This window comes from Halichoeres trimaculatus, unplaced genomic scaffold (genome assembly GCF_033239565.1).
Source record: "Halichoeres trimaculatus isolate MK-OKI-2021-1 unplaced genomic scaffold, fHalTri1.1 fHalTri1_scaffold_5, whole genome shotgun sequence".
In the NCBI taxonomy this organism is placed as follows: domain Eukaryota; kingdom Metazoa; phylum Chordata; class Actinopteri; order Labriformes; family Labridae; genus Halichoeres; species Halichoeres trimaculatus.
Window position 1 is genome coordinate 22,715,470 of NW_027437183.1, and position 27,491 is coordinate 22,742,960.

General features: G+C 39.4%; 1 long non-coding RNA gene across 1 annotated transcript in view; it reads left to right on the forward strand.

The window, feature by feature from the left end:
* Positions 1-27,491, forward strand: part of LOC141790999 (uncharacterized) — a 97,401-nt gene that overhangs the window by 56,687 nt on the left and 13,223 nt on the right. Inside the window, exon 2 of the long non-coding RNA XR_012598293.1 lies at positions 14,104-14,250. This is a non-coding gene — a long non-coding RNA (uncharacterized LOC141790999). The remainder of the gene's footprint in view (positions 1-14,103; positions 14,251-27,491) is intronic.

The window sequence follows — 27,491 nt, forward strand, 5'->3', positions numbered from 1 at the left end:
TCGCTTCCCACAGCCCGGTCATTAACAAGTGGGCAGCAGTGAAGGCAAAGCCGGAGAGGGGCCTTCCACTGTCCTGCCACCACACCTGCTTCCACATTCTCAGAGCCAGACCAGCCCAGCATGAAGGATGACTTGTAGTGTGCTGAACTCCAGGGAAAGGCAGCCACTTCCCTGTCTTGTTTGTCTGAAAATTGGAGAGTTTCTGACAACAGTGTACAGCTCAGGACAACAAAACAGCTGAATTCTGCAGCTTTGTCTTCGTCAGTTCCATCACTACTGTGAACACAGACTTTAACACTGAGAACACAGACTTTAACACTGAGCTTTGTTGTGTTTGAGATTATTGTGTTTTCACGTGGTCGTCTCTGGAAAGTCCATTGTACTGCCCAGATGACCAGGACAGAAAGTGGGAATCTTTTGAAACTCTGAATTTCCCGGTACAAAATGAAAACTTTACACATCCACCTTTAGGCCGCACACAGAAAATAAACATTTGTGCTTGTTTACATCGGGGTAGTAGAGCATTTAGGCACTATTAATGTATACAGTTTTAAAAAAAATAGTTCCAGTTATTCCACTCCTTACCCAGACTGTTAACCAATATGATGCAAATGGAAACCAGACTCTCGCATTGGGATGGGTACCTTTCACATTTGAAATGATACAGCACATGACAATCGATATTGGTACTCAACAGTACCAATTTTAGGTACTTTTGTGTGTTTATTTAGCAATAAACATGAATTTATTCAATAATAAAATATCAAAGTTTTTCAATTTTACACATTTATTCTTCAATATTTAAACTTGCAATTCTGTGTTCATGAAAATCCCCTACTCTCCACTTGCTCACAGTCACAGGATGCATTCAAGTACCGAAACATGGCACGGTTGGATTTTATGTGAATCAGTACTTGGTAGGGCTGCACGATTATTGCAATCGCAATCGCAATGTCAGCACATGCAATTACGTAATCTCAAAAGAGGTTATCGCAATCGCAATCGCAATCGCAATGTCAGCACATGCAATTCAGATTTTTCTCCATGATAACCAAGCAAGTCTGTAGACTCATCATGACACAACTTTTTTTTATTTAATCGCAAGCACAATCGCAATATTGTCCACCTAATCGCAAATCGCACCTTTTTCCCAAATCGTGCGGCACTAGTACTTGGTACTACAGACGGAATTTGGTCGGTACCTATAACAGTACCTTATTTGTTACCCGGACTTTGAAATTGTGGACAAAGAAATGTGTCGTAGCAAAATGTATATATATACTTTTGTGCTATTTATTATTACACAGCTATGATTGGTTTATCAATCAATCATTGTTCATTATTTAAAACATAGACAGAAAAAAAATGTATGTACGCAATACCGTTGTTTTAATTTTATTTTGAAAAGTGTAACGTTTGCATTATTTTTGCAGGGTCCAGGACTGAAGAAGCTCAGTCCTGGACCCTGTGGAGGTGGAGGCTGGCTGACTGGCGAATGATGGACAAGCTGTCACCATCTATTTCGTTATTGGCTTTTTTGCACCTCTGTACACTTTCTTACTTTTGTTTTCTTGATTGCTGCTGTGACTCCTGAATTTCCCTTTGGGGATAAATAAAGTATTTTCTATTCTATTCTTTATATGTATCTATAAAGTAGTTATAGTTTTTCAGTATTTGTAGAAACTAACAAGATAAAAATAAAATGAACATTTTTGCTATGATTGTTTTTTTCTGATTATGACTTCTATTGGGGTATTTTCCCATTTGACCTACACCACAATTTCACATCATATCAGGAAGTGCATTTCACAGTGGGAAGAAAGTTCATTTTGAGCAAAATTAAGTTCATGGTATTGTTGGTGCAGTTCAGCTTTCTCATGTGGCCCTTCCTGAAAAATGAATTGCCGACTCCTGGTCTCGTAAGTCCCCTCTAGTGGCTTTTACACTGTAGCCCTCTGAGTGGTGTCATGGTAAACAGAATATGAGGGCTTGCATTTAACAACACAATAAAAGAATAACCTACATATTCCTCTGCCACAGCCTGCCCTGCTTATTGAAAGAATAAATCCAGGGTCTTGTTCAGAATGACAATTGTGAATATGAGAGGCAACATTTACTTCTGACCATTTTGGATCAAATACCAAACCTGCTATTTACTCAGTGAACAATGACAGCGGCCACAGACACATCACAGACTGGACTGGACTAAATTTTGATGGATGTCAGCTGGGACTGCTAGACTTCAGCTAGAAGCCGATATGTGACATTTACTTACAGAGACTGCTTGCTGGCCAGTCGCAGTGTTATGTAAATAGCACACCTGTCCGCTCGCTGACGGCCCCGGCTTATGGAAAATCTGTCTTTTGGGGCTGAAAAATTGTATAAGCAGAGCATCTGTGAGGATATTTGTAAGGTGCTGCATGAAATTTATTAGGGCCTGGTGTGAACTTTATGTTTTAGAATGCGGGCAACCCTTAGCATAACTTATTTAACTCCATGATTCTTAATCTGACTTCGACAGTTATCAAATATCTTCATATTTGACCAGGAATACAAATCTTTGAAGCTACAGCACAATCCTTTCAACCCCACCTAAAACAATGCATGTATTACAAGTGAAGTAGGTTTTTGTTTTCAACAGTCAACGTGATGTTTGATATTATTGCAACCATTCTGTCCCTGGTGTGTATGTTCACAAATCGGCACGTTGCTGTCAGATACTCCCTTTTGAGTACTCACCAACACAGAGTAGCAACACCACTGGTACTTTTGATACATGAAATTTCATTTAACAGTGACAGATCATTTTGAACAAAGACAGAACAGTCACTCTGCACTTAAGTCCTAAATAAAGTGCAAACAACTCTCTCTGAGTCTATGTGTTTTAATAAATCAAGAAAGTGCAAAATAAAACTAACAACTGAGAGTTTTAGTAATTTTTTAAAATAAAGCAGTTTAAATGTTACCTCTCCCTGGTTCATTCATGTTGTCCGAACAGGGACTGACACACATTTACCATATTGTTAAACTGCGGCAATGTGGCGCCAACTACTGGTAAGGAGGACTAACTTGATGTAGTATTTTTTTGTCTTGAGTATTGGCTGTTGGTATCAACAGCCTTCACGAGTACCAATACCTTGAAATAAGGCTAGTATCGGCCCGATACAGATATCAGTACCCCAAGCTTAGTTTTTGATGTAGTGTAGCAATAAAGCTATCAAAACTTCCACAGTGAACGTGGCGTCACCCCATAAATAAGTTCAGTATCTAAATGTCACAGGGCAGACAATATAAGACGTTGGTTTTCTGAGATAATGAATGGTAAGAACAACATTTACAAGCAAAACTCACTAAGGCAAAAAAATGGAGAGGAAACAGAGAGACGGCCGAGGCTGTAGGCTCTAAAACCTCTCCCAGTACTCTCCAGACCTGTTGCATTGCGTGGAGAGTCCACCAAATTCAGTGCTGTGCAAAACTCTGCTGTGTTGAGTGGGAGTGGGTTGTTTATTCCTTAGACGGTGAGTCTGCAGAGATGCTGACCTCATGACAGTGTCTCAATTGTTCGTCATCAAAATCATATCATAGAGAAAAAGGTAATCATACAGATGTGGAATCTGGGAGTTTGCATCACTGTTTTCATGCTCTCATGAACCCTCTCCCGTCTTGATTGACATGTTTGATTGGTTGTGTATTTTAAGCTCACAGGGACTGAAACATTGGCTTAAAAGTGATATGATGTACTTTAAGAGAGAACTTTTTCCTCGTATTGAGGAGTGGTTTTTGTGAGTCTGCTAAATGTTTATTTCTGGTAACAGTGTATTGTTTGTAGAATATGTAACCATGGTTACACAAAGTTCCTGTATCTGAATCCTCCACTGTGTTGAAGGGTGCTTCACTCAACTGTGGGCGTCATGGCGAACAGTTTACTCTTTACTTTAGCTAAGTAGAAGCAGGAAAGAAGCAGTTTGAGAAATCCTTCATGCGCCCATAACTAAAGCATAAAGAGCCTTTGAAGACTGACCTGGATCAGTCACATGACCTAACAGACCAATGACTAACTAATAGCCAGACAGTGCTCACATTTTGTATCCAAGTAGTTTGATATTGACTGTTTGCTGAAGGAACATGCACACTGTGGTCCAACAGTCCACGGTTAGTGCTCTTAGAAAAAAGTTAAATACGGCCCCTCTCAGGCTAATGAATAAGTAAATTTCCTTCTTGACTCTGAATAATTCCCTCACAGTCCTTTGGGCAAGCCACACACTAAGCAATTTTAAGTCACGTTTAAAGGTGTAGTGTGTAGAAGTTAGAATTTCTGTGACATCGAGTGTCCAGATTTTCATCACACCACTCAGTGACGTAAGCCTTTGCAGATCTGTCTGTCAAATATAAAAGAAAACACTTGAACATAGAAATGGTTACATTTGCTAGACTATACGATGAACAACAAACAATGCATTTTACAATGAATAAACATTGCTACATAAACTTTACACAACCCATTGTTGGATCTTTACCTGTGAAGCAGAAAACAGCCAACTTTAGCGTCGTCCTCCAGACCAAACTTTTTCATTGATGACTCCCAGCTCGAAAACTCCACACCGATGTTTACCCTCCTTTTAGTCGTTGTCCATCCCTGGTTCACTTCATTTTTTCCTGATCTTTCTGGACAAAAATGTGATGGATTTAAACTTACAGGATGCATGTTTGTGATTCTCCATCATAAAATACTCTCATTACAAATTATTTGGCGCAAAACAACTAAAACACTCCCCCTTGTTCTTTAACAACAATCGCCATCTTCTGCTACTGTGAAAACAACAACCACCCCTCTCATCTTCTCCGCCTGACTTTCAGATTGACTTCAGGTCTAGTGGCCAGACTCGTATTGAAAACCGTGTTTCGCTCTTTCTGTCACTGAAAATCTGCCCTAAACAAACTTGGCCGTTCTGTTATGTCTGCCTCTGAGAACAGGACCTACAGTGATATGAATTTTAAAAGATTTTTTTTCTAACTTAATAAAGAGAAAACAAAAGTTTTATGGGGATTATTGTTCACTTATTTGAAGATACTTTACATACATGAATGAACATCGTACCTCATTTCCACAGTTTCTGTTTAGCAAAATGCTGCAAACTTCTACACACTGCACCTTTAAGGCCCGATGTGCCTCCCCGATCAATCTGGGAGTGCCTGGTCTCATTCAAGTCTCCTTGTAAAGGATTATTTGTCCAAACGGTCCACAAGTATGGTCAATATAACTGTTTTTACTGCTCCTGACCATAGACTGTAAAAAAAATGGACATAATCTTGCTCGGCTCAAAGTGAGGTCACCACATAAACTGCTCCCCCTGGTGGCTGGCTGCAGTATAGGTTTAAAAATCCGGCTTTCCAGCCATTCCCGATGGGCTGTGGTCAAACGTTAAAAAATTAGTATTCCTCGTAGAAATGTTTCTCGCGTCAGATTGTTGTGGTGATTTGAAGATATCATTTGGCTGTCTTGTATTTAAGTGCTCTTTTTTTGTTTTCATGAGTTACACAAGGTTAAGAAGGGGGTTTTACGTAACGTTTAACGATGATTGACAGCTGCCGTTCTCGTGTATTTTTTTTCGGGGATTGTAAAATATGTCGGGAGGTAGAGTCAAGAAGTGATTAGACTCTCAAAAGAAAAAAAATATTTATTTTTTTTGTCATCCAGCTCCACTCAGATTCTCCCAGAATCCCTCATCGTCTCTACTGCGCAGAATCTGGCTCCAAACTGCTACCAATGGCTGCAGCTGTGACGGGGGGAATTTTGGCTTCAAAACCATTCAATGATAAATGGCGGAGCCATGCTGTCCACTCTATATACAGTCTATGCTCCTGACCGCATCCAACCCTCAATTTGAAAATGTAAATAAACATGTTGAATATTTAATGTTGCTGCTATGACATACCTGCTATAACCAACGTGAGGAGCAGATAAGGAAGCGGCATGAAGCGGGTGTTACAGTTCATGATCATGACAGCAGATGTAAACCCGACTGTATCCAGAGCCCAGCGGAAAATTGCATAAAGACTTTTCCTCATTTTTGTTGTGGCATGACAACACACACCAGGAATCAGCTCCACTCACTTTGACTGTGTGGTCTAGTGGCCATATTGAATTGTTTTGTGTGAGAAGGCCAAGAATTGTCATGTTAAAATTAGTCTGAACTGTCTTTATGTGTGAGGTCTCAGAAGTTTAAGACCTAAAAGTCGTCTCATCTGCACCTGGCCTAAAAGTCTTGATTTGATTTTACTGTTAATTGATGTAAAAGCAGACTTCCTTCTTTTCTTTTTGATGAATTGTTTTTCCTCCAACATTTTCTCAGTGCGTCAGCTCTCCCAGCTCTTCTGTTATCAATTATAACACATGATTGACACATAATGACCCTCCACGTCTAGAGTCACTGCATGAATTTATCCCCGCTCTGTACTGCTGTAATAATCTCTATTAGCATTCAGCTAAGACAAATGCTGTCATTCTCCATCACAGCCCAGGTTTGATTCTGAACTACAGTCACTCTCTCTTCCTTTTCAAGGTTCATCCTCTCTTTGAGGAACAGTGAAACATGAGAAGAGCTGACAGGATGGTGATAGATCACAACACCATCAATTTCACCACGAGTCTCCTCACAGGCAGGCCGGAGAGAGGAATTTACATTGTTAATATTGTGTAATAATCTACAGCACAGGCATGGGATAGCAGATAAAACAAGAATGGACTTTTTACTTTTCTAACCGGTATTGGCTTTCCTCATAAACAATGAGCTGTCTTCGCTGTAATGGCTCCTAGGTGCCCCACTTGTGTCGATCTAATTACTTTGGTTTCATCAGGTCCTACAGAAATCTGGTGAAGAGGAAAATCCATACTCGATAACAATGAAAAATTCATATTGTTGTTTTTTTTCTCATCCCTCTCTGTCTCTCTTCCCCTCTCCCTGCTCTCACTCACTCACTCACACCCTGCTCTCTCTTATTCTGTGATATATTTAAATGTTAATAACCATTCATTCCTGACACCCTATCTACCAAGCCCCAAGTTTAACAGGAAATCTATTTAATCTGAAGAATCTCATTACACGATCATGGCAGCAGCTAAAGCCTCGACTATTGTCGATAGATGGGAGGTAGGAGGGTGTCGGGGTGGGGGGGAGAGCGAAAGGGAAGGGGCTTGCAGAGAAAGGACGATGATGCACAGAGAAAAAAATGAATTCAGGGATGGATATTTAATTTAATCACTGTGCGTGAAGCAACATAAAGGAGGCATAAAGAGTCTTGCTTCTTCCTTCATTTGAGAAGATAATGATTAAATGTTTTCTATTGTGCCGTACAGCTGAAAGCTTTAATCATTCCCAGAGCCGAACAGAGCGGAGAGGAGGCAGAAAGAGAAAAAAAACAGCGCAGCCTTTTAGTGCGTTTGACACTATTCTAAATATGAACTTCTTTTAAGGCCATTAAAAGATTATCACTGATTTAACAGGATGCCCGTTTGGAGCATTAGCCACAGACGGTTCCCCAAACCCTCTGAACACCATTCTCCCAGCTTCTATTATCTCATCCACACAGCACTATTTAATTTCATTTCCATGAATATGCAATGAATTTAATTTTGAACACTATTTTCATCTGCTCCTGTAATCACAAAAAATGCCAGTGTAATTAGTTTCTAATTACTTGGTGTAATTGTTGTAGTAATCATTTTAATTACCCAAATGCAGAGACATTAGATGCTAAAAGGAAAATAATCTGCTTGTACCTCCTACTGTGTCTCTCTTTCTCCTCAGTTTGATATCTAGATGGTGACATGGGCTGCTTCACAGTCAAAGACAGACGCAGCACAGGGCTGTTGCATGTGGATGTTTTATAGCACATGATACGAGGAGGCATGTACTGTATAGGAGGGAGTGTGGGGGAGAGCTGGAGGGAGGGGGAGGCAGACAGACGGGACCAGACTTACATTGTAGCATCTCTGCAATCTGCTCGCTGGAAATTTGCATGCCCCGAAAAGCCATTAAGTTAAAATATACAGTTATTGTACCTTTCTGGGACCGGCGCCATACAAATGCTTATTGCATGTGCTTATAGCTCAGTCTACCAGATGGTAAATCATGAAATTTTATGAAATTATTGCACCAGTGAGGTGTTTTGAAAAGGAGCAGCTGTGAGGGAGATGGGACATTATAAACACTCACAGGTGTTCTGTCTTTCCCCACCGCCAGCCACAACATAAAAAATTAAATTATAAACAAACCGGCAAATGTTGTAATCTCCTTCACAGATACTCTACTTACAGGAGAAATTGCTTCAACTAAGCAAAGAATTTAATTTTAATTTGCATAAAATATTTATTGTGGCTAAGAAATTTCATCGCAGGGCCCCGCTCGTCTGCCAAGTTTGGAAATTGCCGAAATGTACATTCCACCGGCATCTCGGTGCCACGGATGAAGATCCATTAGGGAAGGCTCTAATGGGCACTTCACCCGCGCACATATGGGCAAGTACACGTAATAAGAGGGAGCTGGTCAGTGCCAAACACCACAACAAGCTTGTGTTTCTCATTAAGATTTTATTCCTTCCTTAGTATTTAATTAGCCGTTCTAGCACAGGGACCCAGGAAGATAGCTGCACATCCACCATGTTGCCACCTTCCAAGTCTCCAACATGTAACTGAAGGTCTCCTGCTGCCTGGTTTGCAACTCATGTGAAATACAGTGTGAGGACTTGTTGCTTGGAGTGGAGTGTGATTGTCTGCAGAGACTCTGGGGCTCAGAGGTGCAAAATGAGCACTTGGCCTCTCTCAGATTGGCTCAAAGCTAGCATGCAAATGCATCTGAACCTTGTGCTCAAAAGGGATGTGATGCTTTGACTGAGCAACATACTAATTTTAGACATAATGTTTTAAAAAATGATAATACTGAGCACTGGTTTAGCTTACAGTAGTTAAAGCTGTATCTCATATACACAGGCTGAAGTCCTTGTTGCAGTGACCACTGAATTCCAGTCATGGACTTTCAGTAATACCTCAAAAATCAAAAAACATTGACTAATATACAGCTGCTCTCCACACATGCTGAAAGTGATTAGCCACTTCAGGATTCTTTGTGCTTTTCCTGTGATCGTTGCTGGCTAATGTGCTTGATTTGGCTGCACTTTTCAAATAAATTTTGAGTGATTTTTGTGAAACACCACATGAACCAACTACTGGTTGAGTAACTGTTTTTGTTTTGACATCAGGAAGTAGATAATATAACTGTGTTGCAAAAAAAAAAAAAAAAGATTTTAGTGCTGGCTTACTGATCGTTCGTAGTGTTATTTTGTGAATACTCCACCTTTTCAAAAAAACGAAAGAAGTGAAAGAAATTAACCCTGTAACCAACTAGCTAGCTAGCCTTTAATGCAGTGTATGGTTTCTCCTGCTGCCCAAACACCATCAGAGGAGATGATTGATGAAAGTTAGCTACGCAGGTGCCAGTCAGGCCTAGCAGTTGGGTTGTGCATGAGACTGACCCTGGTTGGAATCCAACCTGCAGCATCTTACCTGCATGAAACTCCCCCAGCTTTTCCAGTTTCAGACTGGATTTGGTTAAAAAAGTAGGGATGTTTGCAGACAAAATAAAAAAAAAATAACAACAAAGAAAAACAAATTGAATAAAATAATAATTGAAATAATAAAATAATAATAATATATATATATATATATATATATATATATATATATATATATATATATATATATATATATATATATATATATATATATATATATATATATATATTTTTTTTTTAAATCACATACAAAGATGGGCAGTTTTCATTTGGCTAAAAGTTTCTGTCACATTGCTTATAATGTTGATAAAAAAAAGTATTTCTGATTATCACTTCCCTTACCTTTAATCATAAACACAATGGACCTACTAACTGATAGTTTTATTCTCTTGAAGTGTTGTCTACCTTTGTTTTTTAAGATTTCCAGGGACCCCAGATGAAAATTAGTCTTATGGCTAACTGGCATAGTTACATGGGTGCTGTGTGTGCTGAGATGTTCATGAGTATGCATTGTCCCTTTAAATAAATAAAAATAAATAAATAAATAAAATTACATCTCTAGCTCAAATTTTTGACTGCAGTTATCATGAGTGTAAAATTTGATATTATGCCACCCCTAATGTTTAACAAAATGGTCAGCCAGAACAACATCTTTCACTGAATTGCAGGGGACAACTTTAGGAGAATACATCTTTATTTAAAGCTCTGACAATCATCTACATTTCTACTGTAAATACTCAGTGTCAATCTGTTTAGATTTTTCCTTTTACAAAGGGGGTGAGCTAGCTTCAGCCTCATTTACCAAATAAAAAAACTCTTCACAGACATGTATTTATTGTGTATGACAGGGCCTTTAACATATTCAAATGTGATGCATGCATCTTCTTTTTGTGAAAAGGCTGGTGCCTGGACACAGAGCAGTGCTGCGAGGGTAGCTGGGATCATCATGCATATTCAAATCCACTGCTGGACATGGCTGCCCTAAATAGGCGGAGAGCGTGCAGCACTCAAGGGAGGTTTGTTTTCCATGTGTTTTTTCTTCTTCTCCTTCTTTCAGGCACCTCCAGCACATACTGATCAGGGCCCTTCCAGGCATTTATTCCAGAGTAGCTGGAGGCTCCACAAGCCCCGGTTACCATCAGCATTACAGCTGAGTGGAGAGCAGAAAATCAAAGAAGCTGAGTGATCATAGGCAACCAAGACTGCTCAGCTCTTTATACCTTATAATTTATCAGAAATTCACAATTATGGATACAGTTTTAGGGCAATTATGTAATAGATCAAATTGCACAAACATTGAATATAATCTGCTGATGATCTTGTATATCAAGATATACCAATTTATGCACCTGAAATTCTAATATCAATTGACAGACAATGATACATCACCTTTATGTCTTTTCTTTAGTATTTTAAGTATTCCAAGTGATATCACAGTCACTAATACAACCTGGTTATCTTCTGAACTTTCTGTCCCTGTACACACAGCCTCAAAATTAAAGTCCTGTTAGGACTCTCTAAGTGATCTTCAAAAAGTCTCAGTTCTAGATACATGCCTGACCGTAATCCACAAGTTGAAATGAGATTATCAGCACCAAAATAAGTGATTTTCAAATGACATTTCTCAGTTTTTTGTTGTTCAGGAATGGATTGACTTACAGTGTGTAGAAGATAGCAACACCACCCCTGCTCACAAAATTCAGCAGTGAGAAGAGAGATCTGTGTTTTTCTCCGCTGAAAACAATTTCTATGATTCATTTTGTAGTGATGTTGGACACTGGAGTCAAAAGAAAAAAAGGGTGGATGAGTAGACTATTCTATTCTATTCTATTCTATTCTATTCTATTCTATTCTATTCTATTCTAATTTGTAATAATGTTCATTCCAACCATAGATTGTATACAGAGTGGACAGTGTGGCTCCACCTTTTTACCACTGTACACTTTTGAAGCCAGACTACCCCCGTCTCAGGTGCCGCCTTTATGCAGCCAGAGTCTGTGCAGTAGAGACTGTGAAGAACTCTGAGAAAACCTGAATAAAGCTGGGAGACAATAATAAGTTTTTTTTCTTTTGAAAGTCTAATCTCTTCTCGGTTCTCCTTCCCGACACATCTTACTATTCCCAGAAATCACAAAAATGGAATATGTCAATCATTGTGAAATGTGAAGTAAAACCCTGTTTTTAACCTCTAATAATAATGAAAAAGAAACTTTTCATAACAAAAGGACTTGAATACAACACAGCCCAACAGTATCTTTAAATCACCACAGCATACGGATGTAAGAAACATTTCTATGAGGTACATTCATTTTTCACACCAGGGGGAGCAGTTTTTGTGGCAACTTCCCTTCGAGGCCGAGGGATATGACGTCCGTGTTTTACAGTCTATGATTCCAACCTACATGCAGCAGTTGTTCTGTAGGGGTCTGTTTAAACTTGAGAGTCTATCAATAAAATGAAGAGTGAGGTTACGTTAGCTTTGTTAGGTAGATAACTGGCAGGACATAACCAGGATTTGCTAACTTGACACATTATGAATGCATCCCAGAGCACCGGGCTGTGAGTATCACTACATACAGCTAGCTAATAAACTATGGCATAAATTGAATTTACAAAGTTTGCTAGTTGTACTGTTTCAAACAATAGCGCTATGTAACTGTTTATAAGTACCTTACCTCATCACTTTGAATCCAGTAAAAAGTTGTCTTGGACAAATAGAAGTGGTGTAAAGGATCTGCTCTCCTTACATTTGCTTCAGAAAAAAACTTGTGCCGTGGTAAGTCACGTCCTCACAACAGAAGGCACTAGTGCTCATGGGAAATGGAGTCTTCTTCGAGGAAAAACACCTGTTTTTCCTGGCAATCCTCTGTACATGTTTACGGATGAGCGATCATCATATACCATACTCTAATAATTCCTTACCAGCTAAATATTCTTCTTTATTGCATTTTACTGGTCTGACTTGAACCATGGGCCATGTGGCTCAACATTGCCCTCACAATTTTCAGCGGTACTGCAATGGTTGATCTAAATCTGTGCACTCCCAGAAAGCATGTAGACAAGAACGAGACGGGCACAGAGCACGGCCAGGAGACACTTTCCTTACGGGCATCACAAAAAATGAGCATAAATGAGTCTTATGACCTTGTCTCTTTAGTACAACTCTTTTGATTCTTGGATTGCTCATCAGATTATCAGTTATGACTATGAATTTCAAGGTGGTGTTCACTGGGTTCTTTAATACACAGCCACTGAAATATCAAGAAGCCCCAAGAAGTTGGCCTTGGTCTGAATTGAACATTGGGTTAAAGATGTAATGTTTTCTATACTGTTGATATATATAGATATAATTTATATACTTTTTCCGACAAAAACACCTCACACTCTGACCGATGTCTTAATAAAACAGAGGATCAAAATCAAACCATTGCCCATAAAACGTCAGGAAAACAGTTTTATATGTTCTAACATCCATGGATTAATCCTAGTGCATCCAACTCGTTGCTAAACCACTTGCAGACACTTTATTCACTTCTGAGAGGAGAAACAAGAACACTATTATTCTCTGAATCAACACATTGAAATGATGTGTACAATAAAAGACTGTACGGCTAAGTCTGGAGAAAGGAAAGGCACTTTGTGACATTTTGTTTATGAGGTTTTAAAACAGAGCAGCTTCTCACACCACCAAACAGAGCCCCGTCCTACAGGAGAATCTCATTATGACTCCTAATGACAAATTCTCCCTTTCAATTATTTGCTGCCACTTCAAAGCTCTATCTTGTGTGGAGAGGACTCAGCTTGTGCACAGTTGGTCATAAACCTGCTGAGGTATAGCGCACCATGCAGGACGGTGATCTACTCTCTAACAACAACAGGGACACGACTGCTGTCCTTCCTATGACTGTGTAGTTCTTTTCCCAATGTCCTCCGATCCAGTCTGAAGACAGGTTTTTACACTCACGTATTATAATAATAAAATTTTTCTCACAAATTAAAAAAAAAAGGTGAAACATGCTAATGGCGAATGCTCAATCTGATAATCAAATGTGCTTGCAAATGACCTGAAACTCATCAACAAGAGCTTTTAATGAAATAACACCCTTAAATGAACACTGGGAGAGAGTGAAAAGTGAGCAATGGCTTTTCAGGCTAGTTTGAATTTTTAATTGCCTGTCGGGCGAATATTAGATAAAGCTTGATTAGAAATAAATTGAAAATCTCTGCTGAACGCGTTTACTGATAGACACACTAAAGGAGACAGGCAAGGAAGGCAGGACATCCAGAAGTTGATTGATTTACTATCTATTAGTGTTTTTCCTCCATCAGTATCTTAATAACCGGCTTTCATGTATGCACATCACACTGTAGATGTGGTTTTTATATAACACTCTTTACATTTTCAAATAATTCAAGTGATGGCCTCTAAATGTCAAGTGTCTATAGCCCTTTGTCGTGCAGTCATATTACGGCAATTTATAGTCGTTTAGAGGTGCACAGTGTCTGAACGTCTGATTTTGTTGTAATCTGTAGATTTTCTGGACATTGATGTCAGCCTCACTGGTCCATGGCCCTCCTCTCCTCCTGTACATATGTCTCCCTCGTGCAGTTTCCTGACCTGTGACTTCTCCCTCTGACTTCTCCTGCATGTCTGCACTCATCATCGCTTCCCTGTTACAGGTAATACCCAATTAAACCTAAAGGTCCTCTGGATGAGTCGCACAGACTCCACTTGTGTCATCTCCACCTCTGCCTCATGTGTCCCATACATTTCTGTAGTAGCCAGTATCAATACTTAAATATTTTACTCGTAGGACCTAGAAGCAGGTTCATACAGCACATAAGTGAAGTTAAATGATGAATGATTTGAGTGTTGATCATGTTTACTCTTACTGTTATCCACTTTGATGATACACTGCAGAGCTGTCAGTCAATCATTATTTTGACATCAACAAGCTCGTTAACTCTTGACTGAAAAATGAAAACTCGGACAATGAGTAACAGCTGTGAAAGGAATGTGGTTTTAGAACAACTCGTTTCGCATGTTTTTTAATCTTATAGTTCGATCCATCTCCCATCTGTTTATATGGAGGACATTGGCTTAAGGATATATACCACAGCCATTCAGTATGGGAGCTCTAAAAGTAATGGCCTCACTCAGGATAGCTGTTGTACTTCACATTATTCCTATCTCTTGTTGGTCTATGGGTAAACAGTTTCAGATCCGTTAGCAGAGTGTGGCTAACATTAGCAGAGCTTGAACCCCAGCCTTCAGTCCTCTCTGGGGGTTTATGATCACAAAACTGTGGTGATCTTGCATCAATATAGTATGGCTATAGTCCACTTACTCTACATGCAACTGGATTTTGAGTCTCTGGATCAAAATCTTGACGCCTGGCTGTGTTATAAGACCTGATTTGGTGCATGTCAACCTCCTCTTTCACCACCTATCCTTGTTTCTCTGATTGTTCTATCCAATAATGGTAAAAATCCCATTATTATTTAAAAAGAACATAGTTAATTGACACACTGAAGCACCTCTAGAAAACATTTTGTAATTTGCATCAGACAATGAAAAGTATTAAATCAACCAAGAGCAAATGTGAAGATTGTTGATGTTAAACTAAAATATTACACTTCCATCAGCACCTCAAAGAGGAGACATCTGACTTTTTTTAGGCTTTATACTGTTCCTCTAGTAGTATAGCTTTACATGACTTTTAAACAAAAGAAATCCCTTTTTTTTTTTCAAACAGGTGTTCATTAACCTGTTAAGAAATCATCATCATCCACGACCCTATCATTTCAGCAAGTCTGGTAATGGGCTTGTGCTGTTTTGTAGATTTTAAAGAGTTTAGAGACAGATTCAAGGATTTCTACATCTCAATATGAAGCCATTTTAAAATTTGCACATACTTAGCATGGACATCATTTGTTTTTATTCATGTGTAAAATGGATCAATGTATAAAACCCTAACAACTAAAAAATAGCCAAAACAGGAGTGGGGAAAAAATCTTACATAAATAAAGAAACATGTTATTTAACTGTAAAGTGTAATTCAAATGAGAATTGGAATTTCTATCTAAAAGTGTTGAAAACGTAAGGTGGTAAGGATAGCATTGTAAATTTCCATCTTCAGTGAACATCTCCTGTTAATGGATTTATAAGGGTGTTTAGATGATACATAATTGAGATAAAATCTTTATAATGTACAATGTTACTTTAAAGTCCATTGCTCAAACTCCTCCAGGGGTAATCTCTCTAATGATTATTTTCAATAAAAGAGCAGCAGTGAGGGAGACCATCTATATGAAATAACTACTTCCAGATAACAGAGGCCATCACAGTGACAGGCGGGTCAAGAGGTCGGCAGACTGCAGAGCATGTGCAGCGGGCTGTGTGAAATAAAGGACACAGGGGACAGAGAGCCCGGCTCATCTGAGCACACTCAAATATGGGCTGTTCTTTACTCACAGCACAGGAAACACTATAAACAAACCTGAGAGGGAAATATCTACACTCTGTATTTCAGAGGGAACAACAAAGCATGGAGGCCTTTTTGGTTGGATGGTAATAGATATGCAACACTCCCTGCTATGAGAGGAGAGTGCTTTTACAGTTGTATAAGAACAGTTTCCAGGACTTCTTAGACATCGTTCTGTGAATGTTATGGTCTTAAAATACCTAGTGTCGCAGTAGCTTTGACAAAGAAGAGATGCAAGATGTAATGGCTTAAGGTGTGTTTTTGCATGTATTACATTATTTGTCCACTGTCAGGTTTGAGACACATACTACAATAAAACATATGTAGTAGATGTACAAGTTGTTAATCTCTTGACATCAGTTCTGGTCAATTTCAATAAGATGCCACATTAAAGGTATAAAAACTGAATTTAATTAGCCCTGATGCAAACATTTCCATTCTCCACATAGACACAACATATGAGCAGCAACTCTAGCTTACAAAAATAAAATAGTTGTGGTCAGTGTAGCTGACTAGTAAAGCACTATTTGCACACGATTGATTTCATCTCGGGACCTCTGATAATTTGTAATAATTGTGGAGGCCGTCTGCCTTATTTAACCCATTTGCATCGCATGAACCATGTCTGTAATTTGTAAAGTAAAAATTCTTGGACAAACCACCGACCATATTTTGAGACACACGTAAGTCCTCTGATAATACAAGTCCTGTCTGAATCTCTGTAATTTCCGGAGGCAATATTTTTTCAAGACAATCTCTGCAGCTTTTCTGCTCAAAAATATTTCAGTGTTGGGCATCCCAAACATAAATTTAAACAGTACTTTGAAAGACAAGAGATAGAAGGAGACTCTCCAGGTCCCCCTGTGTCCTTGATAAATAGGTTGTGAATAGTCTAATTTATGAATGTACATATAATGAGAAAAACGCATGTCACTGGGTGTAATATTTAAATAATAAAATATTTATATTTAGGCAGCTCCATAACCCTTAGAAATTTAAAAGCACAGAGCCTGAAATATCTTTGGAGTATCTCACTTACACACAACAGGTTGGCACTGACATGCCGTCTCAGAGCCTTAATTTAATTAAAATCTATTAGGGGTAGGACTCAATGAGAACTGATTCTGTTATAAGATAATCCAGAAGTTTTTATTGCATAACGTTTGACTGAAGCTGGACGTGAACGTCTTCTTCTTTATTCAGAATGTACGGCTGGCTGAGTCTGTGCAGCGTTTTCAATCAGAAACATGAGAAGCAAGTTATTTACAGGCTTTGCTTGTCCTGTATGAAAGCATCACACCAAAAACTGACGTCAGGGGGTAATCATGAAATTTCCAGAGGTCCTGTGTGAATAGTACTTAAGTCTGGTGGCAACTAATGATAAGTGATGTACTCTAAAGTACCGTTCTGTAGTCACCTTCAGCAGTTGGTCAGCTATCCCCTGGTGCAACACTCATACTGTTAATAGTACATTTGTGTGGCAATAATGTTAACTGGCATAAGGAAAGAGGTGTGACTAGTAGCAGGTATGGGTAGCGCCTGCCCTAACCTTTATGCTGGTGTTTCTGTGAAGCATAGGGTTGGGAATCAAAAACCGGTTCCTGTTGAGAATCAACAAGAAATTTTTTAATCCATCGATATTGTTAGCCTTTGTGCTTAACGATTCCCTTATCGATTTTTTACACTATGCCAGAGCTGCCAGACCTTATGTGACATGTCTGCCGCAGCTTTCTTAGCTTAGGAGTTAGATAACATTTCCCAAGAAAACTCTGATTCAGGATTTCCAGCTTGAAGTTTTACTGAAGAGCTGAACACAAAGATCTCTACGTTTCGAGATTCATATTCAATACATTCAACAAAATAGTGCTAGCCTGATGGTAATGTATACGGGACATTGCATTGATTCGCTAACGGTTAGCATACATCGGTACAACTTTGGCTTTAGAGTAGAATATCAACTTACATCACAGAGGTATATCACAGTTACTCTTTTTAAAGAAAACTGAGAACTCAAAATGTCAGAATACTTTAAGGCAAATGAAAGAAAAGTTAGGCTTCACAACTACGGCAAGGTTCCAAACAACTTAGACCAATGCTATAACCACTTCAAGACACTAGATGGCTTACTTGAGTCAATACAAAACTGTACATCAACGTCTGTACATGACGTGCCTTTTTAAGTTTTAATTATTTCTTTATATTTATGCTGGGAGATATCCAGATCCAGTGACCAATTACATATTTATTCACTCGAAAAAGAAGGAATTGATAAGGGACTCGATAAAGAATTGAATCGATAAGCAGAATCGATAAGGGCATTGATATCGATAAAATCTTATCAATGCCCATCCCTAGTGAAGCACGTGGCTCTGATTGGACAGGAGTTCTCAAATTGTCTGCAGATTGTTTAAATTTGTGTAAAATCTTTGGGTTGCATCAACTCAGCTACCTAAAGGGAGTCAGAACGGTCCTTTGTTCGTATGTTTCATCTTTTTCAAAAAAAAGCATTTAAACAAAGCTCCAAAATTCAAAATAAAATCTTCTCTCATTTGAGGGTGAACAGAAATAGCACTGATCTCTGGTATGTGCAGAGAGAAGGAGAAAAAAAAAAGATCTATTGTTGGAATGTGTCCGTGTAGTTTCATATATCATTGATTAGACAAAATAAAAAAGCCATAACATTGGGTCAGGAGAACACAGGGCACGGCTGCTGACATTCTATCACAGCAGACACATATTGACTGGCGCTCTGAAAGTAGTCACTCACTCATCAGTGTGAGGCAGGCTGATTGAGTTGCCAGCAGCCACTAAATGAGGCCTCCATCCAGTGTGGGTCGAAATGAACTGCAATCTTTTCAGACCTTGTTGCAGCTAAGAGACCAACTGAGAGAGAGGGAAAGGAGATAGAAAGAGAAAGAGGGAGAGAGGTTTAAAGCCCAAGAGGATTTCAAATAAGTTTACTGAGAAAAAAAAGAGGGCGCCATGAAAACAAAGAAAGCAGAGCTCTGAGTCAAGATGCTCTTATTTCAACCAGTCTGCTCTCTTTATAATCTCAGGGATAATCCTCAAGTCCCTTGTCGCACATTAATTTACTTAAATTCGACCAGCCTGTGTGCATTCTGAGCTATTTGTCCATTTGCATCAGCCTTCCACACATTTGAACAATTACTCTGTTACCCTGGTGCATGTTGTTTTGAAAATCCCCAAACTCAGCTCTTTAATATCCAAAACACTAAAACCCTTTTGTCTGTGATGTTGTCTTTAATACCTTTGGAGTGCAACACGCTTCCAACATGTGCCTTGCTTTAAGATCATCTCTGTATCAGGCTCTTTGTTGTCTATCCTTAATCTGTAAATCCGTAAACACAACACCTGATGTCTTGCTATTAATCTTTTTTATTTTTTTCATCTACATGGCAGCCATTTAGCCAGTTCATTCTGTCGGCCATCAACTAGGAGTGAGAGAAAAAAATCAAAGTACAATAAATCAGGACTATTTGTTTGACAAAAAAAAAAAAAAAAAAGATAGCTGTGTGTTAATGCAGAGATAATTTGTGTGACGACCTGAAGCAGTTTTTTCATAATTGCAGGAGCTACAAAACATAGCACCAATAATTCACTGCAACAGACACAGTCTGCACTGGACAGTTTGATTTTTAAGGTTTTTGTTGAGATAACTTTTATTCACACCTAATATAACTTATAAAGTTATAATCAAATATTTCAGTTTTAGCCTCAAACCTATACCTTAAGTTTTGCTAACTCAATTTATGAAATGAGACTATTTACACAACAAACTTAATAGGGGTAGTTCACATAACTACTTTGAATTAGTTTGCAACACAATAAAACATTTTTTGTTAACCAAAAAATATTTCCAGGCCAACAATTTTAAGTTTTGTTTTTTACAGTTATGATACACCAACAAATAATAAAAGAAAGTATTGAATATTTTAAGCAGTAAAAAAAATAAGTGTTGAAACTGGAGCCACTGCTTCAGAGCATTAAACTGCAATTCATTATGTGTCCACTTGGGGCTGTATTAAAATGCTCATTTTCTAGAGCAGAGTTTAAAACGTGTTTATGTTTTAAGGGAATGATGGTACTATTAAGGCGCAAGAGAATGTAAAGCGTCAACTCTTGTAATTGGCTCATGTTGGCAGAAATGCCAAACAAATTTGGTCATAGATTTTGCCGAGAGGTCCTGGGGGTGCCCCATAAGGGTTGCCCCCTGGTGGGTGGCCCGAATTTGAGTCAGACTGTTTCCTGCTCCGTCTACTGTCCCGTTCTCTCACAACAAAAAAATTAAAGCATACAAATAATAAAATTAATTAATTGTTAAAATAAACATGAAGAGGCTAGTGGTAAAATCATGACCTCCATGATCTGTAAGATTTAAAAAAAGGTGTCAAAGATCTTTTTCCAACAAAGCTTTTATAAATATAAGGCAACTCAGACTACAACCATCGCAGACTTTGAAATCCTGTAGGAATCATGAAATGCTTCATTCTCTCGATTAACCAAACGAAGACTGAGGAGCTCAAAAGGTTTGTATCTAAAGAAGCTACAGCTACACACTTTAGCATCCCTCCTCCACATCCTCACCCTCAGTCTCCACTTGGGCTCTCTTGGTATTGCAAAGACAGAAAGCGTGCAGTTAATTACGGCTAATGAAAGCTTGTTTGAGCAGAAGAGGAGGGGTGTACATTAGGGAAGAGGGAGTCAAGCGGCTTGAACCAGAGGGTTCCACGCACAATTTGTTTGAACCTGGGTCCTCCTCACTCTCTGCATGCTAATTTACCTTGGGGCTGCACCGCCTGTTTTTAAATATCGTTAATTGACTTAAGAGCTCATCAACGTGCTTCGTCTTCATTAGGTTAATGAAAAGGCCCAGTGTTTATTTTTCGTAACAGATTGTGGCAATGACATAATCTAATCGGTTACTTCCACTTCCTGAAGGATTGAGTCCTTCTGATGTGAGCTGTTGGAGCTGCTCAGATGTTCTGTGTTTGTGGGTGTCTGTCTCTGACAAAGCAGAGACGGGGGAGGAATTAGAATAAACACATTTAGCCCTTGGCATGAATCTATGTTGCCCTTCTCTAATCGACAGTGTGAACTAACAAGAACGTAATGGTACTTTTGATGTGTGACTTGTCGGGAGAGGCTGGGTGAAAAAACGGGGACGGCGTCTGAAAATGTGAGGATTGCAGATTTGTCTCTGTAACCTTAATGGACTGAAATAAATCAGCCATGCTGGAATGTCCATGACCCATGTCATGAACCTGAGGGGCCTTGTAAGATCCTGAGCTGAAAAAGAAAATATTTCCTGCTCTTCTGGGTGGGGATTGTATTCTTAGACTGTAGGCTTCTGTAGGATTAAATTCATCAAACGTATTTATTTGAACATGGCAGATAAAAGATTTCAGCATGTGCCTGATGTTCACTCATAGATGTGAAGTATAAAACCAGATCTTTGATTTATGGTGATGTATTTCTAGAACGCGTGAATGCACTGAAGTTAAGTCCTCAGTTTTTGAAGGCATTTTTACTTGTTTTTTGTCACATACAAGATTCAAGTAGACCACCTGAGGACAAGGGATTCACAGAAAACATTTCTGCATCCAGCTTTACTATCCAAGCTCCTGCAGCTCTGCAGGATCTGTATCAAGTTACTGCCAAAGTGAACATTTCCTAGAGTTAGTGCCCACATTCAAACTCTTTAGCAGACAGAATGTTAAGATGACGGTTTCATGAGAGGTACTTTTTATATCACAACTCATTTCTTTTGTGTTTCTTTCAGATGCTTCAGAGAGAAGCAGCAGTTACAGTTAGATATCTGTTGAATGCTAACGTAACTACACCTACAGTTATAATATGGCCAGACTACTTAGACAAGTAGTTGTATTGATTCACTTTTAAAGTGTCATAAAGTCAGATCAAAACATCTTAAGTTTGATTTTAAGGCTGAATTATAAACTGATACATCATTATGACTGTGGTATAAAACCATGCTTACCACCACTCACCAAGTGTTGTGCCAAATGATATAAAACTAACATTTTCAGACCAGGAACACCACTGTACTCTTTAGAAGTACTCTGTGCACTTTAGAACTGGAAATAAGACAGTCATATTTAAAACAGAGTCTTTGTTTACACAGGCTATTTACATTGGTTGGTGTTTTTCTTACTCAGCATATCTGCTCTGTGTGACATGATGTGCTTCTGCATATCTAATTGTCCGGATGGATAGAGACATAGAGCCATCAAACAAACCTAATTTTTTTTGTTTTTGCACCTTTTCTTTGTTAGAGGCTCTAAAAAAAACTCCATATTGTCGAAAGTCACAGACAGGAAGGAGGAGAATATGCTCTCTGGTGCAAACAGTGAGGGTCAAGTGGTGGGGCATAGAATGGATGTGTATACCGACTGTCATTTTTAAACCTAATTTATGACACAGTCTGCACAATGACACAATAATAGAGATGTTTAACAGCAGGAAGAGGTGAAACGATCAGCTTCTTCTTCTGGGAAATGCTTCAACTCAGGTTAAACATTTGATGAAGGTGATTCAAGTGGCAGAAAAATTTCACACGGGAACAAAACTAATATGGACGTAGATTCATAACTTTTGAACCAAGATGACTTTTACAATCTAAATGTTAGTTCAAGAAATATTAACAACAAGGAACAAGTAACTGTTAAAAACTGACCTACTGATGATCAGAGTTCCTTTTATTTGTGCCATTTTCATCTTCTTTCTTCGTAATGAATAAAGTATCTTAAGACTCGATTTTGAGGCAGGTATCCTACCTTCATGCATCTTATTGTTATTTTATTTTCAACTGCCCAACATGTTGAACTGTGTTTGACACAGAGTGTGTGTGTGTTGGTGTGTGTGTATGTGAGAGTGTGTGTGCCCTGCTGTAACACTTAGGCAAAGCGTGCTGATCTTCCTCCAGAGGACAGTAACATTTGAGGCCATCTCTAGTGGTGTGGCCCATAAAGAGTGACATGGTGGTAAAATAAATCACTCCCTGGACCCCAGACCCCCCACCCCCACCCCACTACCTCCACCCCCCTCCCACTCCTTACTGTCTGAGCCGTGTGGCCATCAGGGGGCTGCAAAAGCTCATCAGTGAGAACTTGAGAATCCTCTGTGGAGCTGTTCTGGGGTCAGCTCGGCCTCTCCAACGCCATAAACAGCTCTCAGTCAGGTTCATCACTAACTGTTTCACCCCCCACTCTTCTTTTTTTTCTCACTGTCCATCCTTGCACTCCCTTTTCGCAGCAGACGTTTCCAATAAATCATTTGACCCCCTCCTCTCGCCTCTTGTCTGGGAGCCCCTGTCTGTCCCCGACTTGGCCTGAGATGATGCGTTCTGCTGAAGTCACTTAAATAAAAAGATCGCAGTGGGAGACATAATGTGTTAAAGTAATAAGATGGTCTCGGGCAGGTCACGGCCCCTCTCCCTGCTCCAGTGCTCCTGTGGAGGCTCTTTGAGTTAATGGGCTGTGGTCAGTGCACTGGTGAGCCATAAAGGCTGCCCTCCCAAACTCCAGCCTGCGTTCAGAACAGGGGATCCTCCAAAAGCCACTAACCGACCCATCTCGATAACAGCACAGCCAGCACTATTTCCACAGTGCATCTGACACTCCCCGGACCTGTAAATCTCCTGTATTTATCATCTCCTCTTGTACCTCTCCCCCCTGACTGCTGCCCTTACACAACTGTCCTTCAGTGTCAGCTGTTAGCTGGATTTCACTCTGTGTCTGCTGAAATACTGGGACACCAGTTTATTCCCCAACACCCGTCCAAATGTGCTCGTTCTGAACTGACCTGGATCCCAGCCATGCATAATACCCTTTTCCATTTAAATCTTATAATAATGAATAAAGTAACAGTGTGTACTAATTAATTAAAATGGAAGTCTAAAGATTGGAAAGCTGTAACAAATTATCCCATTGCATTTCAGCAGCAGCAGGTTATTTTTGTGATGGCTAGTGTGACTTCAGCGGGGTGTGCGTTCTCACAGAGTGGAGGGAGTGACCGTTAATGAATGTAGCTTAGGGGATTAATGAGAAGAAGCAGGGGACGTGTCATGGAGAAGTGTCCTGGCATCGTGACGACGACACCACGGCCCCCGTCCTCGTCCCCACTTACAGTGATTACATGTGAGCCCCTGTCATGTGCTATAAGTGCTTTTATGAAATCGTATTAAATGCCATTGTTTATGCCTCACTTTTCACTTCCTCATTGGTCTTTTCCTGTGTTTTTTTCCCCATTGCCTGCCCTCAGCACGCTTCATTTAAGTCTCACTTCAGGTTTCATCACTGAGGCGTTAGCATGTTAAGTCAAATTAAGCAATTTTTCCTCATGCCACATGCGTGGAACCTCAAGTTCTCTCCGCCTGCGCTGAATCCTTTTTGCTTGTGTGTGATTAATTTGTGGGTTCTCTATCAGTAAAAGCAGAACAGAAATAGTTTCAGTAAACCGTGAGCTCAGGCAGGTGGATTAACCACACCAAAAACTTGTACTTTAAAGTTCCCGGCGTCTAAGCCTGCAGAACAATCCAATTGTTGGCTTGCTGTTGACAAGCTTCAAAAGTAGAGAGAAAAAGGGGACTTAAACTCTGTAGTTAATGTGTGGTTCAGTGGAGGGCTGATGAAGGGGGTTTATAGTTTTTCAAAGACTTGATCAAACTAACATTAAAAGCTCTATAATAATGACTTTTAGACTCGAGTTTTGCACAGTTGGTCAACTCATCAGTCAAATTTCATCCTCAGCCTGCACAAGAACTTCTAGTGGGTCAAACTGGGTATTAATGTTTAGGGTCTGTGTTAAAGCTTTGCAACCATTTGCCACTAGGTGGGTTACCTCCAGTTAGTGGTCACAGCCACACAGCTCTAAAACCCAGATTTAATAAAGCGCAGACTATTGGCTTCTAGTAGTGCAGTACAAGTTAATCAGAGATTAAGGCGTCATTCACACAACAATGGTTTTAGGATTATTTGCAAAAGTATTGCATTGCATTTTGGCCTCTCATTTACACAGAAACGGCAGGTTTTCAGTGGAAACGCTGATGTCACGCTGCACTTCATGCATACAAGAGTTATGTTGTTATGATCGGCACGGACTACCATGTTGTGCTTGTGCTGCTCAATCTGTTAAGTATGCTGACTGTCTTTATACAAAATGTGCATCTTTTGCACCACATATGCCCTCAGGTTTCACCAATACACCAAATGATCAGCTCAACTCTACTTCATCAGGGATCTACCAAAAGCCACTTCTGAGATATAACAGCCACAGTTCCAACTACAGGCCTGGCATGCTAACTACAGCGTTTTCAGCCCCTCGGTGTTTCCATGTAAACTTTGATTTTTTTTTCTTTTTTTTTTTTGCATTTTGGGGTGACACATCATGTTAACGGGGCCTAAGTTGTGTTTACTGTGTCTGGTTAAAACTGACATATAACTGCTGCACTTAAGCAACGCTTAAACAACAGAGGTATGTGGACTGTAACTGGTATGGAGGACTTAGTGCTGGCTAATGTTAGCCAAACTTGATGAGCCAATTCAACGTTGTTTACATGCAGACTCTGTGATGTTGTGTTAAGCCACATCATACTATTTTTTATGTAATTTTAAACATTTTTTGTGTGTTTTCTTGCTTTTAGACAAGTTTGTTTGTCCGTGTTTGAATAAATGATACACCAACTGGGAAATAAGTCACTTTAAAAACAACCATAGTACAGACATTATGCACATATTTGTAAAAGAAAAGAAATTGTCAGAGCTGTAGCAAGCCAACATCTTTTCTAATAACATCTCCCATTTAAAGATATCTGAGTGAACAGTGTACACATGATACATGTGCAGTAATATCTGGTTTATTGTGAAAGTGAAATGGTAGTAATTTGAGATTACTATGAGATTGTCACAGGCCTATATGTGAACAGTAGATAGCATGACTTTTTGTAGAGTTTGTCGAGGGGCTGTTGGAAACAACAGACAGAATTTTATCTGCTGATTACTGTTTGAGCATCCTTTAGCTAATTTTTCTTATTTATAATTCTTAAGCCAAGTTAGCCTAAACCAGGGGTGGCCAACCTGCGGCTCAGGAGCAGCATGTGGCTCTTTGCCTTTAAGCGTGCGGCTATTTGATAAACATATATATAGAGTCAAGAGTAGTGGTGTGCCGATCAATCTAAAATATTGATATATTGATGGAAACGCTGTGATCAGTGTTGATCAATGTTTGGGTATACAGATTGATACTTAAGTTTCAGTTTCTCTTCTCTAGTACGAATTTTAACGCACTTACAAACACAATAAATCCTGCTTTGAAAGTCATTTTTGTGGCTCTTGGTCTGTGACTGGTTGGCCACTCCTGGCCTTAACCTAACCCATATTTATTCTCTCTGACCATTCTCTAGGGTGATTTATTTTGCTTTGGAAAGATCTGTAAAATCTAACTGTTTTATACCTGACAAGTAGCTTGCAACTAACAGTAACAGTTGACAACTGGCTTGTAAACACTGTTCATTTAAAGCTTGGTGGAAACCACAAACTAATCTGAATGGTCAGTAGGTCAACATGTTCTTCTATAGCCATATTTTCTACAGCTATAGATCTAGGCAGAGCTTGAGGTTGTCTTTGCTGGTTTGCAAGCCCCAATGCTGCCCCCAGTGGCTAAAAAAATGTTCTTACGTATTGAATTGGTTATAATATTATAATGTTATACTGTTTGCACTTAGATTATTTGCTGCATTAATTAAAAAGAAAAAATGGCTTCCTAAGTACTAAAGAAATCATAAATAACTTATATCAACAAATAATTTTGCGTTCACCAAAGGCCAACAGGAACTTTGACCCCCTCAAACCCTTATAAACTGCCAATACTCTTTTCTCCTGAATATGTGGTGGTGCCATAACATTTTTCTTTTACTATCTTCCTCTCTTTGTGTGATATAGAGAGAGAAAGAGAGTGCAGCAGCAGCACAGTAGACAGACGGACTGCCTCCCCCCAGCATGGCTATAATAACCTCCTGGTGTTGGAGCAGACTCTCTGAGAGATATCCTTGAGCCTCACCTCCATCTCTCTAACAGGTCACGCCGAGATCCAGGAGATAGTGAGCTATAGTTAAGGTCCAGATCTGCTATCTGGACTTGAGTGATGGAGGAAACCATGTGGCGACATGTTTATTGTCACCCAGATGGTCCACAATGCAGTGGCTTGGCGAGCCACATCCGTCCCTAATATAATTCATGGGGTGGCACCATTGTGGGGTGACTGATAAGGCCTTCACTTAGCCCTGCACTGGTCACTTGTCTCAAGGAGACTCCAAAGAAACTTCACTCTGTACAAATGGTGGCCAAAATATCCAATCCCACCAAGGGCTGCACTTTCGAGCTAAAACTTGGAGCGGGGTTA